Source organism: Pipistrellus hanaki (genome assembly GCF_964339955.1).
Source record: "Pipistrellus hanaki genome assembly, chromosome: 4".
Classification (NCBI taxonomy): domain Eukaryota; kingdom Metazoa; phylum Chordata; class Mammalia; order Chiroptera; family Vespertilionidae; genus Pipistrellus; species Pipistrellus hanaki.
The window spans coordinates 65890230-65905215 of NC_140506.1; the positions used below are offsets into that span (position 1 = coordinate 65890230).

Genomic DNA, 14986 nt, shown 5'->3' on the forward strand with positions numbered 1-14986 from the left:
AAGTATATTGAGTTTACCAAAATACTTCAATACTACAATAAAGTTAGTATCAGATAAGACTAGCTTACCTCAAAGGGAAGAATGGGGTGGGAAGAGATTAACCAAAGAATTTATATGCATAAATGCACAGACAATAGGGTAGTCAAAGCCTGGGGTGGGAACCTGAGGGTGGGGGCAAAGGGGAAGAAAGGGGAAGACATCTACAATGATAAAGATAAAAATTTTTTTTAAAAAAAGGTTACCAGAAACATTTGGCACATATAATTAGTAATGGAGGAATGGGTACAGTTTTACAGGACCCTAATTCCTTATCAACAATTCTAAATTGAAAATGCTCTAAAAAGCAAATTTTACTCTTATGTTTGGCACAAATTGATTTTTTTCACAAAACCTGTGTGAAATGTGCATTTATTTAACATATTTGTAGATTTCTCTGCAGAATAGTAAATGTTTGATTATAGTGTGTTGTCCCAGATTTCTTTGTGCCATTCTGCCTTCTCTAGGGGTGTTACAAAATATCTGATGTATGCACATGGTATCACTTGTCAAAACCCCTAAAATTCTGAATTCCAAAACATGTTTGACTGCAAGAACTTAGGAAAAGGAATTGTGGAACACATTATTTTGCTTCTACCCTTTTTTTCTTGATGGAAACTATTCAGCATCTTACTCCTCCGAGATGGAGTTTCAGTAAAATGCTGGTAAATTTCTTTTGCCTTTTTTTTCCTTGTAAATATATACATATCAAGAGGCAATTGATTTTAATTTGTGTTTGTTTCTTTAGTAGCCATTGAAAGCTTTTCTTTTCTTTTTTTTTTTAATATTAAGTTATTAAGACTGGTACTTGCGAACCCTATTGGGATCCCAGGAGCATTGTGTAATTAGGATGCTTGAGATGGAAAATGTTTTGGGTAACTTTGGCATAGCTGAGTATTCATAACATACACTTTAGTCCTTGGGGTTATGTAAGTTTACCTCTGTACATGATAACTTCATGCCAAAGCACCTGCAGGCCGCTCTCTTTTTACATATCTTGGCTTCCTTTTTCATAACAGAAAGAAGTAGGGGTGTGGTTCAGTGCTTCTGTTTTCGTTTCCTTAAACTTCCTTAATTTGTTTTTAAGACTTTTCTGCAAAAATCTTTATACCTACTTTGGTTTTCCTCCCCCGATCCTATGTGTGTGTTTTCTTTTCTCTCCTTTTCTTTCTTGCTCCCCTTCTTTTAAGATAATATTCCTCAAAGAGAAAAGTTCATTAACTACAATATTCTATATTGGTAAAAAGTCTGTTGAAAAGATGATAGAAATAAATCTGCATAGGTATTTTCCTAAAGATGACCTTTATAGGGTAGTGATTATTCTGCTTATTCATGTGTGTTCCATGTATGGAATCTTTGCTTTCTTTCCATCCTTAATACTGAAGGTAATGGGATAGTGAGTACTGTGGTGTATGCACAGGTTTGGAGCTTTGTTTTTGTTTGAAATTTTTTTTTGATTGTTGTTATTGTAGTTGATTTCTAATATTATGCCATTGTGATCTGATAAGATGCTTGATATGACTTCAGACTTCTTGAATATGAAGAGACTTTGCCTGTGACCCAATATGTGGTCTATCTTTGAAAACGTTCTTGTGCACTTGAGAAGAATGTATATTCTGTATCTTTGGGGTAAAATGTTCTGAAGATGTCAATTAATCCATCTGATCTAGTGAGTCATTTAGGATTGCTTTTTCTTTGTTGCCTTCAAGCTGTGTCTTTGAGTTCACCAAGATACCAGGCACTACAAGGTATAAATTGTAATGGGAGATTGTTTATGTACACTTGCTATGTGCTCTGAAAGCACTGTCATTCTCTTGTAGTACATATCCTATATAAGAAAAGCCTAATATTGACTGAATGATGTAATAACCAGTCACTAGATGCGCACTGACCACCAGGGGGCAGATGCTCAACACAGGAGCTGCCCCCAGCCCACAGGCTCCAGGTCAGCCAAGGTGGGTGCCAGCAGGGGCCCCTCAATTGCCCTGTCGGTTGTCCCACAGATTGGCCCAGATCTCTGGCCAGGCCTAGAGACCCTACCTGTGCGTGAATTTCATGCACGGGGCCTCTAGTCACACTTTATATTATTGTTTAAGCTATGTGATATCAGGGATTATGATTGTTTTCTTTGCCATTTATATTTCCTGTGATTAGCTCATAATAGGCCACTACTGATTACTTGTTTGCTGAATGAATGGATTAGTCATTTTTTATCAGGGAAAACTTTGACATGGAGCAATTTTGATTAAATTCTTCTGAGCACAATGCTCACCTAAACCAGTTTACTTTGCATCATTACAGTTGTTTGAGATAAATTTCAAACAAATAAATTGGTGCTAATTTAAATAAAATAAACACAAGCATCTGACGTAGTTACCTAGGCTTAAAAATAAAGATATAATTATAGAAAGTTTTTTTTTTTAATGGTAGAAGTTGATAGTAGATGCACTTATGGGCTAGCCAGTTAATGTAGTTAAAGGAAATATTGCACGTGTTGAGCATTTCTGTTAATATGACTTTGTTGTAAGACATTTTTATATTAAAGTTTTTCTCTTTTAAAATTTTCACACACTAAAAATCACTCCCTCCACAATCAAGATACAAAGCAATTCCATCACTCCAAAATATTTCCCCATGCTGCTCCTTTATAGTCAACCTCTTCTCCTACTCCCAGTCCTTAGCAATCACTGATCTGTTCTGTCCTATAATATTGTCCTTGTCAGAATAGCATATCACTTGAATCCTGTGGTATGTAGCCTTTTGAATCTAGCTTATTCCACGTTGCAGAATGCATTTGAGATTCATTCATGTTGTAGTGTATATCAGGTTATTTTTTAATTTTTATTTATTTTTGCTGCTGAGAAGCATTCTGGTATATGAATGTACCTCAGCATGTTTATCCATTCATGAGTTTGGAGCTTTGTTTCTTCTAGTTTTTGGTGATTACGAATAAAGCTGCCAGAAAACAACATTTTTGTTTTTGTTTTTGTTTTGTTATTTGTTTATGAATCTTAAGTGTTCATATCAAGTATTGGAATTATCGGTTCATACAGCAGGTGTATGTTTAACTTTATAAGAAACTTCTAAACTGTTTTCCAAAGCAGCTGTGCCATTTTGCACTTCCACCAGCAACGTAGATGAGTTCTAGTAATAAGCCATTTCTAAAAGTTAAATTGGCTGTATTGAATGACATTTTAGTAATTAGTTTGTTAGTTTGATTGCACACCAGAATATCATGATAGTAACATCAATTCTGAACATGATGCTTTTATTGCTGGAGGTCTATCAGATGGAGATGGTGATTTAGGGGAGCCTCACTTTACAGGATATGCAGACTTCAGAATGCTTTGAAAGTATTTTTTCTAGCTCGGGTAATGCAAACTTGATTGCTACCTATAAAAAAACCAGACTAGGCCTTTACCCCTAGTGCTAATTTTGGGGATTAGGGTGCCTTTGGATAAATTTTGTGGCTCTGTCTTAAGGCTATAGCATTTAATTTGGGAAAGGATTCTCTTGGTTTAGACTAGGGGTGTCGAACTCAATCAGAGAAGGGGCCAAAATCTAAAATCCAGCCTAAATCGCGGGCCGCATGGTTTACTGAACAGTCATAAACTGACAATGTCATAAACTGACAGCGGAGTGCAGTGAAGACAGCGCGGTGCGGGCCACATTGCAAGGCCTGGCGGGCTGGATTTGGCCCGCGGGCCTTGTGTTTGACACATGTGGACTTTAGACTGTGCAGAAGGAAATCCTTTCTCTGGAGAAATGGTTGTACTTTCAGCTTTTTTCTGTCACTTGTTTCATGTTTCTTTATTTGAAGAAGGTAACTTGGTTACTTATGATTTACTATCAGTTATACTGTTTAGTCCTTTTATGATGAGATTTGACAATATTAGCATTATGTATAAAATTCCCAAATGCTACTAATCTTGAGTGAACCTTTTTCATTTGTGACCTTTGCCTACACTAGACTGTTACTTTTAATTATTTATTTTTAAAATTAGGAAATTAGCACTGTAGTTAAGAAAGAAAGAGTGTAACTTTTTAAAATAAGAACCATGTGTGAAACAGTATTGACTTCTGAGATACTTTCTCATTTAATCTGGCATTATCAGGGAATGGCCTGCTAGATAAATTAAAAGATTGAATTTATACTAAAATATTTTTTAACTGATAACCTTCATAAGTTCGTATTATTTTCTCAGTGTTTCTAAGCACATTCTGGTCTTTTCTTGCTGATACAGGGCTCTCATTCTGAACAACAGTGATAAAGCACTGTTCTGCATAGATGTCTGAATTTATTGAGGTATATAAGATTGTTTGTCTTCCTTGTTTTCTGTCATTTTAACTATTGACCTTAATTTTTTTCATTTTAAGTTTGATTTCTAGTATAACCTTACTAAGAGTTATTTTAAAATTAAAGTGGGGTTTAGGGGCTCTTATTGTTTAGTGAACAGAAGATGCTTTTTTTTTTTTTTTTTACCTCTTTTAGTATATTTTTTTCTGGTTCATAGCTATGTTTTGGAGAGTTGAAATTATAGAATAATTGCCTTTGACTTATGAGGTGTTGTTCCAATTCTTATGGTAGTATCTCCTAGAGCTATGAATTGGCTGCCTTCCTATACCTTTTTGTTTCATCTATTTGAAAAAGGGATGATCATGTAAATAAACATTCCTAAATTTACAAGAGGTAGTTCATTCATTCATTTTATCATTGATTCAACAAACTTTTAACCAATGTCTGCTGTGTAATAGATGATGGGGAGACAGAATTGAATAAAATATGCTTTCTGACCTTGATGACATCAGATTAACATACGGACTATTTTAAAGTTAAAGAGTTAAAACATTGTCTCCTGTCTTTGTTGTAATTTGGTAGTGAGATATAGAGATTTGATCAGATTGTTTCAATTTTTTTTTTTCTACCATCAAGAAGATCAAAGTTTCTCTCTCTTTTTGTGATGTTAGCAGCAATTGAGGATCCTTGCCTTGTTCCAATAATTCATTAGGAGTTGTATGATTATATTTCAATTCTATAATTTCTTCTTTATTAGATGGAATACTTTTAAAGAGAAAATTCCCCTTATTAAGAGTTGATCCTCATTATTCCCAAATTCCATATTTACATACTTTTTACTTGCTAAAGTTTATGTTATTGATGCTTTCCCAATCATTCACAGAGATGTGCATACACAGCATAGCAAAAAATTTGAGTCACTTGATGTGCAATTTCCAGGTAAAGTTGAACAACGTGATGAAGTTCTGCCTTCTTGTTTTACTTTGGGGGCTTATTGAGTGCTTTTTTGGGGGGGTGATTTTGCTGTTTAAAATGGCCCCAAACATAGTGCTGAAATACTGGTTAGAGTTCCTAAATTCAAAGAGGCTGTGATGTGCTTTATGGAGAAAATAACATGTGGTAGGTGAGCTTAGTACAGGCATTAGTTATAATGCTGTTGGACGTGAGTTCAGTGTTAATGACTCAGCAAAATAAGGTATCTTTTAAACAGAAACACATTAAAACAAGGTTATGCATTGATTAGCTTATGGAAGTATGACAAGGCTTGCAGGATCCTAAACCTATATTTTTCCTAGGAGCAATGGCTCAGTGTTGGCTGTTTCAGTGTTTGCAATAACTTTATGGAACCTAACTACTGTGCATCAACTATTTTTAGTTTTGCTAGGACAGAATAATATCCTTTTTTAAAAACAGATATAAAAACATGCTGTAGAAATTTGGCATTTATAGAAGTCATTAAGAGGGTTGGTGAGACCTTTTCTGGGGCAAGTTTATTGCTCTATTCCCAGCATCTTAGACTGTGTCTGATACAAGGTAAATACTCAGTATTTGTTGAATGAAAGTAAGTGCCCCACAAAAGAACATGACTTTTCTTTGTGGCTTGGATTTTAAAATTTAATATTATTCCTGTGATTGGGGCTTGTAATCAAATTTATGTTTATAGATAGAGATTGAGATGGTGAATATTTCAGTAATATAAATTTAGTATGACCTCCGCTTGATTTTTGATTCCCATCATGCTTAAAGGGGCAGGAGGTGAGGGTGATCCATGATTTTTTGGGTGTATGTACTATAATGAATGCTTACCTAACTGGACATTTTCAAATTAAACATTCTTTCAACTATTGAGACTCATTAGCTATGATAAGGGGTATGTCAATGGGGATATAAATTCACCTGTGAAATTGAAAAGATGAGGCACAAAAGACATTTTGAAGGCCTGAGAAATAATCATCCTAATTACTGAAGAACAGTCAGACTTGGAAATTAGAAAATTTATTTAATTAGACTTTCAGTTATATTTGTGTGTATTAAGAAAATTTATATTTTAATAAAAGTTCTCATTTAAAATTTGATTTATTTATAACCAATTATAATATAGTATGTTTTGATACTTCTCTGCTAAGTTGCTTCCAAACTTAGAAATATTTTATGACTACAACTTATTGAAATAAATTCGCCACAACCTATAGAAATTTATTTTACCTTGTGCCCCAATGGTACATGTACATTCATATAAAAAAACAACACAAAGAAATTTCATTAAACACAAGTGTTCGTATTACATACGTGCACTCCATTTTCTTTTCTATTTAGAACTATTTCTGAAAAAAACTGCTGCTTAGGACCTAAAAAACTGCTGCTTAGGACCCACTAATGATTCATGATCCACAGTTTGGAGAACACTGCTCTAATTGAACTTGTGATTTTTAAAGGCAAGAATATCCTTGCTTTTAATGGGAATATACAAGGGACATCACTCAAATCAGGCTTCAAAAATGTAAAGTTTTGTAGATGATAGTTACTAAATATTTCTGAGACAATAAGTTTCTGTGGTATGTAATTGAAATTGATCCCCTCCCACTCACCCCGCTCTCATTTTTTTTTGTTTTGTTTTGTTTTGTTTTGTTTTGTTTTGTTTTTTACTAGCTTCAGCTCTTAGGGCTGGGCTCTTTGGGGTTAGCTGGCATTTGGGTGCTATGTTTGGCTTTTAAGGGGAAGATTCCAGCCTACTTCTCTGCTTCTTTATGTCGATCTCCATTTTTGACATTACAGTTAATGATTTAGCTTTTAAAAGAAAGTGTTTAGTCTTTTCTAAGACAACCACAGTTGAGCTCATGCCAGAAACCAGTATCTGGGACACTTGCTGCTAATAGAAGCATATGATGTAACAGCTAGCCCTCACATCACAAATATCCTTACTCATTTAGATTTAGGAGAATCCTAGAGACATGTATTGTAATTTTTATAAAGACTGAATAAGGCATTTGAAACAGCGACTGGGTCATTTCATATAGTAAATACAGATTTTTTTCATTTACGACAAGTAACGTGAAGAAATTAATTTTTAAAATGCTCATTGCTTATAATTTTGTATTTTAAAGAACATTTAATAACATGCCAAACATGAAAAATGATCTACAGAAACTTTTACTAAATGTCACAGGTACCGTATTTTCCGGTGTATAAGACGACCCCCTATTTTTACAGTTAAAACATAGGTTTAGGCCTATATTCGCTGTATAAGACTACCCCCCACTTCAAAGAAAAGACTTACTTTGCCATCAAGATCTGCAGGTAATTTTTGTGCAATTTTGGTCTTTTGCCCCTGATTTTCGGTTGACTTTTTTTCGTTTCAAAAGTCATCTTATACATAGAACAATTCTATATTTATTGCAAAAGTAGTTTAGAAGCTAGAACTGGCTCATTAGAGTTTACTTGAAAACTTGAGCTAACTTTGGGTGGTTTTACAAGAGGCAGAACATACTATACTGATATGTTCTCACACTATTTATTCTATTTGATGTAGCTGCAATATAAAGGAGGTCATTTGGCTCAGTAATACTCTAAATTATTGGGCCATGCAGATTATAAAATGATTTTTTATGTTTTGAAGATTCATCAGTGATCATCAAATTAGAAGTATGCCAGTGGCCTACATTTCTACTCATATAGTCAGATTATGTGTGATGTTTTTTGTATTTAGTAGCTCATTTTTATCTTTATTAGTGGATATTACTATAGCAAAATTACAATTGTTTATGAAAGCAAAGCAATTGATTATTTATATTAGTTCATCTATACTCGAGGACAATTTGAAATGCATCTTTTTGATAAATTTAGTCTAACATATATACTTGAATAAGTCAATATGCTGAGAATAATTATAGAATCAAACAATTTATAAATGTCTTAACATTTATTTATGCATGTTCATGTAGCTTTATGCACATTAACTAAATGCGTATCCATTCTTTTATTTATTGTAGAAGGTCTAAAATTTCAGTTAACTTGTAATATATCCTGTAAAAGTTAGTGTGTTATAAGAAATTATAAGTCTGGCATATTTCTATGAAACTTTTCTCAATTTTTATTTCTATGGATGACTGATTTTTAAGTTTTAAAGTTGTATTTTTTCACTTTCTTTTTTTAAGTTTTGAATTTAAAATTTCTCACAAATTTGTAATCATTTCTATTGAATGCAACTGTAGGTATAATACAATAAATACTAGGATTATTTGTGATCTTTTTAGCAACTGGTATTTTAATAGACACTGAATCTTATATCTACTTATATTTCTGTTTTTTTTTTGCTTAGAAAGCAGAAAAATAAATTTATTAAGTATAGGTATTGAACTGCATTTTGTAAATTAGCATTACATAGTTTATTTCTAACTTTATTTTACTTTCTTTCTGATTTCTCAGTCCTTTTGTGAGTGTGTCTGTGTGTGTGTGTGTCTATTGTAAGTTGCCCTAAATACTTTTCTATAACATTGTTGGCTTTTAAGTAAAGTACAGAAGTTATTTAGCTTTTAGAATAGATCGTGTACTTAGATGTTTCAAAGTAATTCAGTGAGAAAAATAAAATAACAATACGCATTTCAGTAGTTCTTAACTTTTTAGGGTCATATATTTTGGTAATTGGTTGAAAGCTGTGGATTTTCTCCTAAATGTTTTTTTTTTTTTTTTTAGTTTATTAATCTTTAAAAGGAGATTGGGTGGGAAGAAGAAGAAGGAGAGAGAGAGAGAGAGAGAGAGAGAGAGAGAGAGAGAGAGAACAGAAACATCGATTTGTTGTTCCACGTATTTAGGCATTCATTGGTTGATTCTTGCATATGCTCTGAACAGTGATTGAACCCACAATTTAAGATGCTGTAACCAACTGAGCTACCTGAGCTTCTCTGTAGGAGTTGGATTTTCTCTTAAGAAAAATGCTCAGGAGATCGATGGATTTCAGCTTAAGAACTCCACAACTGTCTCCAGTATTGGTGACTATTTTCATTCTAAGCAAAACAAAGCAATGCAAAGCAAAATAAAGCAAACCAAAACAAAAACTGTGGTTTGTAGAGTCACTTAATACTTTACTTTTTAATCATTTGAAATATTCTTATCAAGGCTTGAAAGTGTTTATTTAAAATTACTTTAGGATGAAAATTAGTTCATAAATAAGTAATTTTATTAAACTAATGCCTATATAAAGTAAAATATTAAAATAATACTGAAATATATAAGTAATTGCCTCTTCTCTCAAATCTCCAGTCTTTGTATTTTTTAAAAGGTAAAAACATACATTTTCATGATAAAATTCTCAATATATTAACTATGGAATGAATGTATATCAACACAATAAAGCTCATCTATGACAAGCCCCCAGCTGACATCATACTCAATGGCAGAAAACTGAAAGCCTTTCCTCTCAAATCAGGAATGAGACGAGGATTCCCACGCTCACTACTTTCCTCACAGTGCTGAGAGTTTTAGCCAGTTCAGTTAGGCAAGGAAAAGAAATAAAAGGTATCTGAATTGGAAAGGGAGAAGTAAAATTTTGTTTGCAGATGCATTATATTTTAACTAGAGGCCCGGCCGAGGAAATTTGTACATGGGTATACAGTCTCTTGTCCTGGCCTGCAATAAGGGCCATCTTCCCTGGCACCTTGCAGCTGGCCCTGCTCCCTCCCCCTCTACCCTCCCCCAGTTCCCCATCACCCAAATCGGAAGGGACCAAAAGGTTGGCCAGCAGGCTCTGATCTGGCAATCTATTCCTGTGGGCTGGGGGCAGCTCCTGCGATCACATATATCTTGCATTTGTGGGGTATAATATGGATTCTAAAAGCTTAAAATGGTCAGTGCACATCATAGCTACCAGTCTTTCCTCTGTTAGTTGATTTGCATATTACCCTTTTATTATATAGAATTCTGAACCTAAGGGTACTGAGATTTTTAACTCCCACTTCCCATTCAGTTTTTAAATGTTGGGTAGTTATGTTTACTTCATCTATTGCTTAGTTTTGACACTTTAAATAATGTCCTTATATTTCTATTTTTTATTCTAGCAAATTTTTGTTATCTCTTTACTTTGTACTTTGTAAGGTACAGACATTCTTATCCCTCCCTGTACTTCCTTCTACCTCTTCTATTCCCCCTTAGCTGAGTGTCTGTCAATTGTAGTGTTATTTTAACACTGTCAAGAGTGAAAAAATTATATTCTCTTCGATCACATATATCTTGCATTTGTGGGCTATAATATGGATTCTAAAAGCTTAAAATCAATTAACCATTAATTCACTGTTAGGATTTGTAGTAGAATTAAGTAGTATTTTTGTGTGACTCTTTTTTCTTGATTAGCACTTTCTGGGCCCCTTTTTCTCTAGCTCAGGAAAATTTCTTTTTGAAAATTCTTTACTAAATTTTCTTTGTTCTCTCTGTTAATTTCTATTATCGATAGTTGAAAGTTTGAGGTATTGAATGTCTTTTGTCTTTTTTCCTTTTTTTTGTTTCTTGTATTTTTATTTTACATATTAGAATTGTTGCCCCATTTTATTTTTGGTTATCATTTAATGTGGCATTATTATTTTTTAGCCTATGTACTTATTATTGTTCTCCAAAGCCTCTGAAGATTTTGTTTTTCTTCTCTTCTCCCTTCCACGTACTAACCAGGCCCGACCCTGCTTAGCTTCCGAGATCAGACGAGATCGGGCGCGTTCAGGGTGGTATGGCCGTAGACTTCTCGTCTGATTTTTGAATGATCTGCTTCCTTCAGCTTTTTTGTACTTGCTTTTTTTTTTGTTGTTGTTGTTTTGTTATTTTTCTTTCATTATTAGCTTTCTTCACTCATCTAGTGATTCTTGATTGTCAGTTTGTGTTTGTGAATGATGGGTTAGGTTAATATTACTGGGTAAGTGGTTTTGATTTTCTTGCTATCTTTTTTTCATCAATCTCTTGGGGACCTGTGTACATGGATGTTGTTCACAGACCAGTCAATTCATAGGGTGAGCACTCAGGGAACCAGTGTTTAAGCAAGGAGTTTTTCAAAATGCCAGATCGGAACAGGTTTTACTTTCTGATACCAACATATTCTCTTTCCCCACTCCTCCCCTCCTCCCCATTTCCCTTTGGAACTTTCTTTGGTTTCTTTAGATATTTGTTTTTGTTTTTGTCTTTTACATAACTTCCCTCCACTCTCCTCCGCTGCTTACCATTTCACCTATTTCCTTTAGGAAGCCTTTCTGGACTTTTGTCTGGCCTTACTCAGCTGTGGTCTTCTCTGGCACTTAGTTTGGGCATTAGCTTCCTTCATTGCTTCATTTGTCAGTACATACTTCTTTTCTTCTATCTTTCTAAAGTTTGTTAATATTTCTTATCTCCCTCTAAGTCTCTGTTTTGATAATAGATATTTCAAGTTACTGATAAAAATCGAATATTGCCATAGAAGAGTAAATCATAGTAAGAACACCTTGCAGTTTTGTAGATTAATGATTTGTATTTTTTTTTTTTTGCTGTGTCTATATATAGTCTTTCTGTTTATACATGTCTTGAAACCTGTGTACATGAATGGGGGTTATTGACTAGTGGGGGGTTCCCCCCACTTCACCCTCACTCAGGTTGTTTCAAATTAGACTGCATTGAGGTGTTATATACATTTATAGTATCAGCTGGCAACATTGAGGTGTGGTATATACTTATATTATGGGCTGGCAAGGGGAGCTGATCTATAATGCAGATCTACATAAACAAGCACCGACCAGACTTTGGGAGGTCACAAAATTAGCAAGAAAAAAACTAGAGGTAAAGTGGATAAGAATATGACATCAGGAATACAATTCTTTTTAATCATATTCTTTTTACAGCACTTAGTAATTTTATGATGCTGGTCAAGTAGTATAATTTCTCTAAATTATAGGGTTTTTATTGGTAAAATTAGGGATTGCAATAGTATCTTATGATTATGAGAATTGATGAGTTAATCTAAGTACTTAGCAGAGTAAGGGCTCAGCAAAGGGCAACTGAAGAGAATTTAAATAAAAAATCTAGGTTACTGGATTTTATTGAAAAATTAGAATATCTAGTATCCTTGAATGGTAACAGTTGTTTACGGCTGAGTAATGGGGTAATTGCTTTCCAGTTTGCCATAGCTCCCAATATTCCTTTTTCTAAGAAATACATTTTTTTATTGATTTCAGATAGGAAGGGAGAGGGTGATAGAAACATCAATGATGAGAGAATCATTGGCTGCCTCCTGAAGCCTCCCCTCCACCCCCCCATTGGAGATTGAGCTCACAACCTGGGCATGTGCCCTTGACCAGAATCGAACCCGGGACTCTTCAGTCTGCAGGCTGTAGCTCTATCCAGCCAAACCGGCTAGGGTCCAGTATTCCTTATTGTCTTACACTTTGCTTGTTTCATTCATTTATGTTATCTGTTTTGCCATTTAGGCATTTGGATTTGTGACTCTGAGGCTTCAGGTATCAGTTATAGCTAAAAGAATATCTAGTTTTTAGAACTGAGTTTTCTTTGGCATTAGGATGAATCAGTATGAAAGGCAGAAATATAGACAGTATTAGAAGAATAATTCAGGCAAAGGAATGCCATCTCATCCAGGAAGTGACTTAGGAATGCTTGTCGCACTTTGGTTGGCATATGTGGGGTTGGTGATGTGCCTCAGGTGAGTGAAGAGCCTGTTATGGGGTCTAATGATATGTAACCGGGAGGGCTTTAGATAGAAATCATGCAACTGAAGCCTAGAAATGTTTAGAGATGGAAATAATTTCTTTATGATTCTATAATAGCTGTTGACTGACCTAGGGCCCAGCAGTGTGCTAGGTTCAAAGATCACAGTTACATAAAATAAGAGTTCTTGTAATCAGATATAATAAGTAATTATCATATTGTGCATAATATAAAAGTGTCTTTAGAAATCTCCTGGTCTAATCCTCCTATTTTACAATCACTAAAATCACTAAAATAAGATTAGACATATTAAGCCTTGTCTAAAGTTTTATAACTATTTGGGATTCCAAGACCTCCCCCCCCCCCCCCCCCCCCCATTCTGTGCTCTTTCTAGTTAGTATTAGACAGGCAGCATTAAAGAGGTCTGGATAGCAAAGATCCCAAGATCTGGGAGAAGGGTTCAAAGATTGGGACTTAAGTATGAGGGAAGGTTATGTTACCTTATATAAGAGTTACTCTTAAAATATTGGAGCCAGAGTTTCTTCTTGTGGGCTTGAAGAAGTACCTAAGTGTCCATGTCAGAGAAACTGCTGTGGCAAGGAACTGTAAGCAGCTTCTAGCAACTGCAGGTACCCTGTAGGACCCGAGGGAGAGCTGGCAAAAAGCTGGGCCCCTCATTCACACACTGCAAGGTTATGAATTCTGCCCACAATCTGAAGGAACATGCAAGAGGATTCTTTCCAACTTTAGTCCCCAGATGAGAATGCAGTCTGGCTGATACCATGAATGAAGCCTGTGAAAACTCAAGTAAATGACTCAGCTGAGCCATATCCAGACTTCTGATCCACGGAAACTGTGAGCTAATAAATGTGTATTGCTGCTAAGTTTTTGATAATTTGTTATGCAACAATAGAATACTAATACTTTTGAGTCCAGGTATATTGTATTTTTTAGTGTAGTGTCATTATATAATAAACACAACACTTTGCCATCTAACTTGAAATACATACTCTACACTCCATTTAAAAGCATGGTAGTCACTGCAGTTTGTGGTATGCTGGGCAGCAGTGTGAAATGATGAGTGCCACATAGGATCTCTCGCAACTACTCAACTGTTCTCTTACAGCATAATGCAGCCATAACAATACATAAACAAATTAGCATGGATTCATCTTCATAAAAATTTATTTATGAACACTAAAATTTTTAATTTTATATAATTTTCCTGTGTCCAGAAATATTATAATCCTTTTATTTCCCAAACCATATAAAAATGTGAAGATCATTCTTAGTTTGTAGCTTGTACAAAATAGGCAACAGGCCGGATTTAGCCTGAAGTTTGACTGGAGTTTGCTGACCATGGCTATGGACAAACTTGAAGGCAATTGTTTTTTTTTGTTTTTGTTTTTTTTTAAATCTTTGTTGTTGAAAGTATTACATAGGTCCTTCTTTTTACTACATTAACCTCTTCCAGCCTGCTTCCCCCTCCCCCAGGCCTTCCCCACCCCATTGTCTGTGTCCATGGGTTATGCATATATCATACAAGTTCATTGATTGATCTCTTCCCACCCACCCTCCCCTGCCTTCCCTCTGAGGTTCAACAGTCTGTTCATGCTTCTGTGACAGTGGGTCTATTTTTGATAATTAGTTTATTTATTTAATTAGATTCCACATTTGAGTGAGATCATGTGATACTTATTTTTCTCTGACTGGCTTATGTTGCTCAGCATAATGCTCTCCAGGTCTAGGCAATTCTAATATTATTTGGTAGGTACTATCATAAGGAAAGTATTAGCAATATTTGAGATTCCTAGTAAGAAAATATTTTAATAAAATATAATTTGTTAAAAATATTTAAAAAATGAAAAACCTTTTATAAGTTTATGGACAGTTTCCTGAATGTGGTGAACTAGATGGAGTAAAGTAGGTAACAGCTTCATTTCTCACTAACTAGTACAGTTGGCCCCTTGAACAATGCAGTTTGGA

At 34.6% G+C, this 14986-nt stretch overlaps 1 protein-coding gene across 14 annotated transcripts in view; it reads left to right on the forward strand.

The window, feature by feature from the left end:
- The window catches only part of CSNK1G3 (casein kinase 1 gamma 3), a 109393-nt gene that overhangs the window by 12019 nt on the left and 82388 nt on the right, over window positions 1-14986 (forward strand). The window contains exon 2 of one of the 14 annotated variants that reach the window (XM_084881828.1): window positions 13751-13855. The exons of the other annotated variants lie outside the window; for them this stretch is intronic. The gene's annotated coding sequence lies outside the window, so the exon portion shown is untranslated. The remainder of the gene's footprint in view (window positions 1-13750; window positions 13856-14986) is intronic. 14 annotated transcript variants of the gene reach the window in all.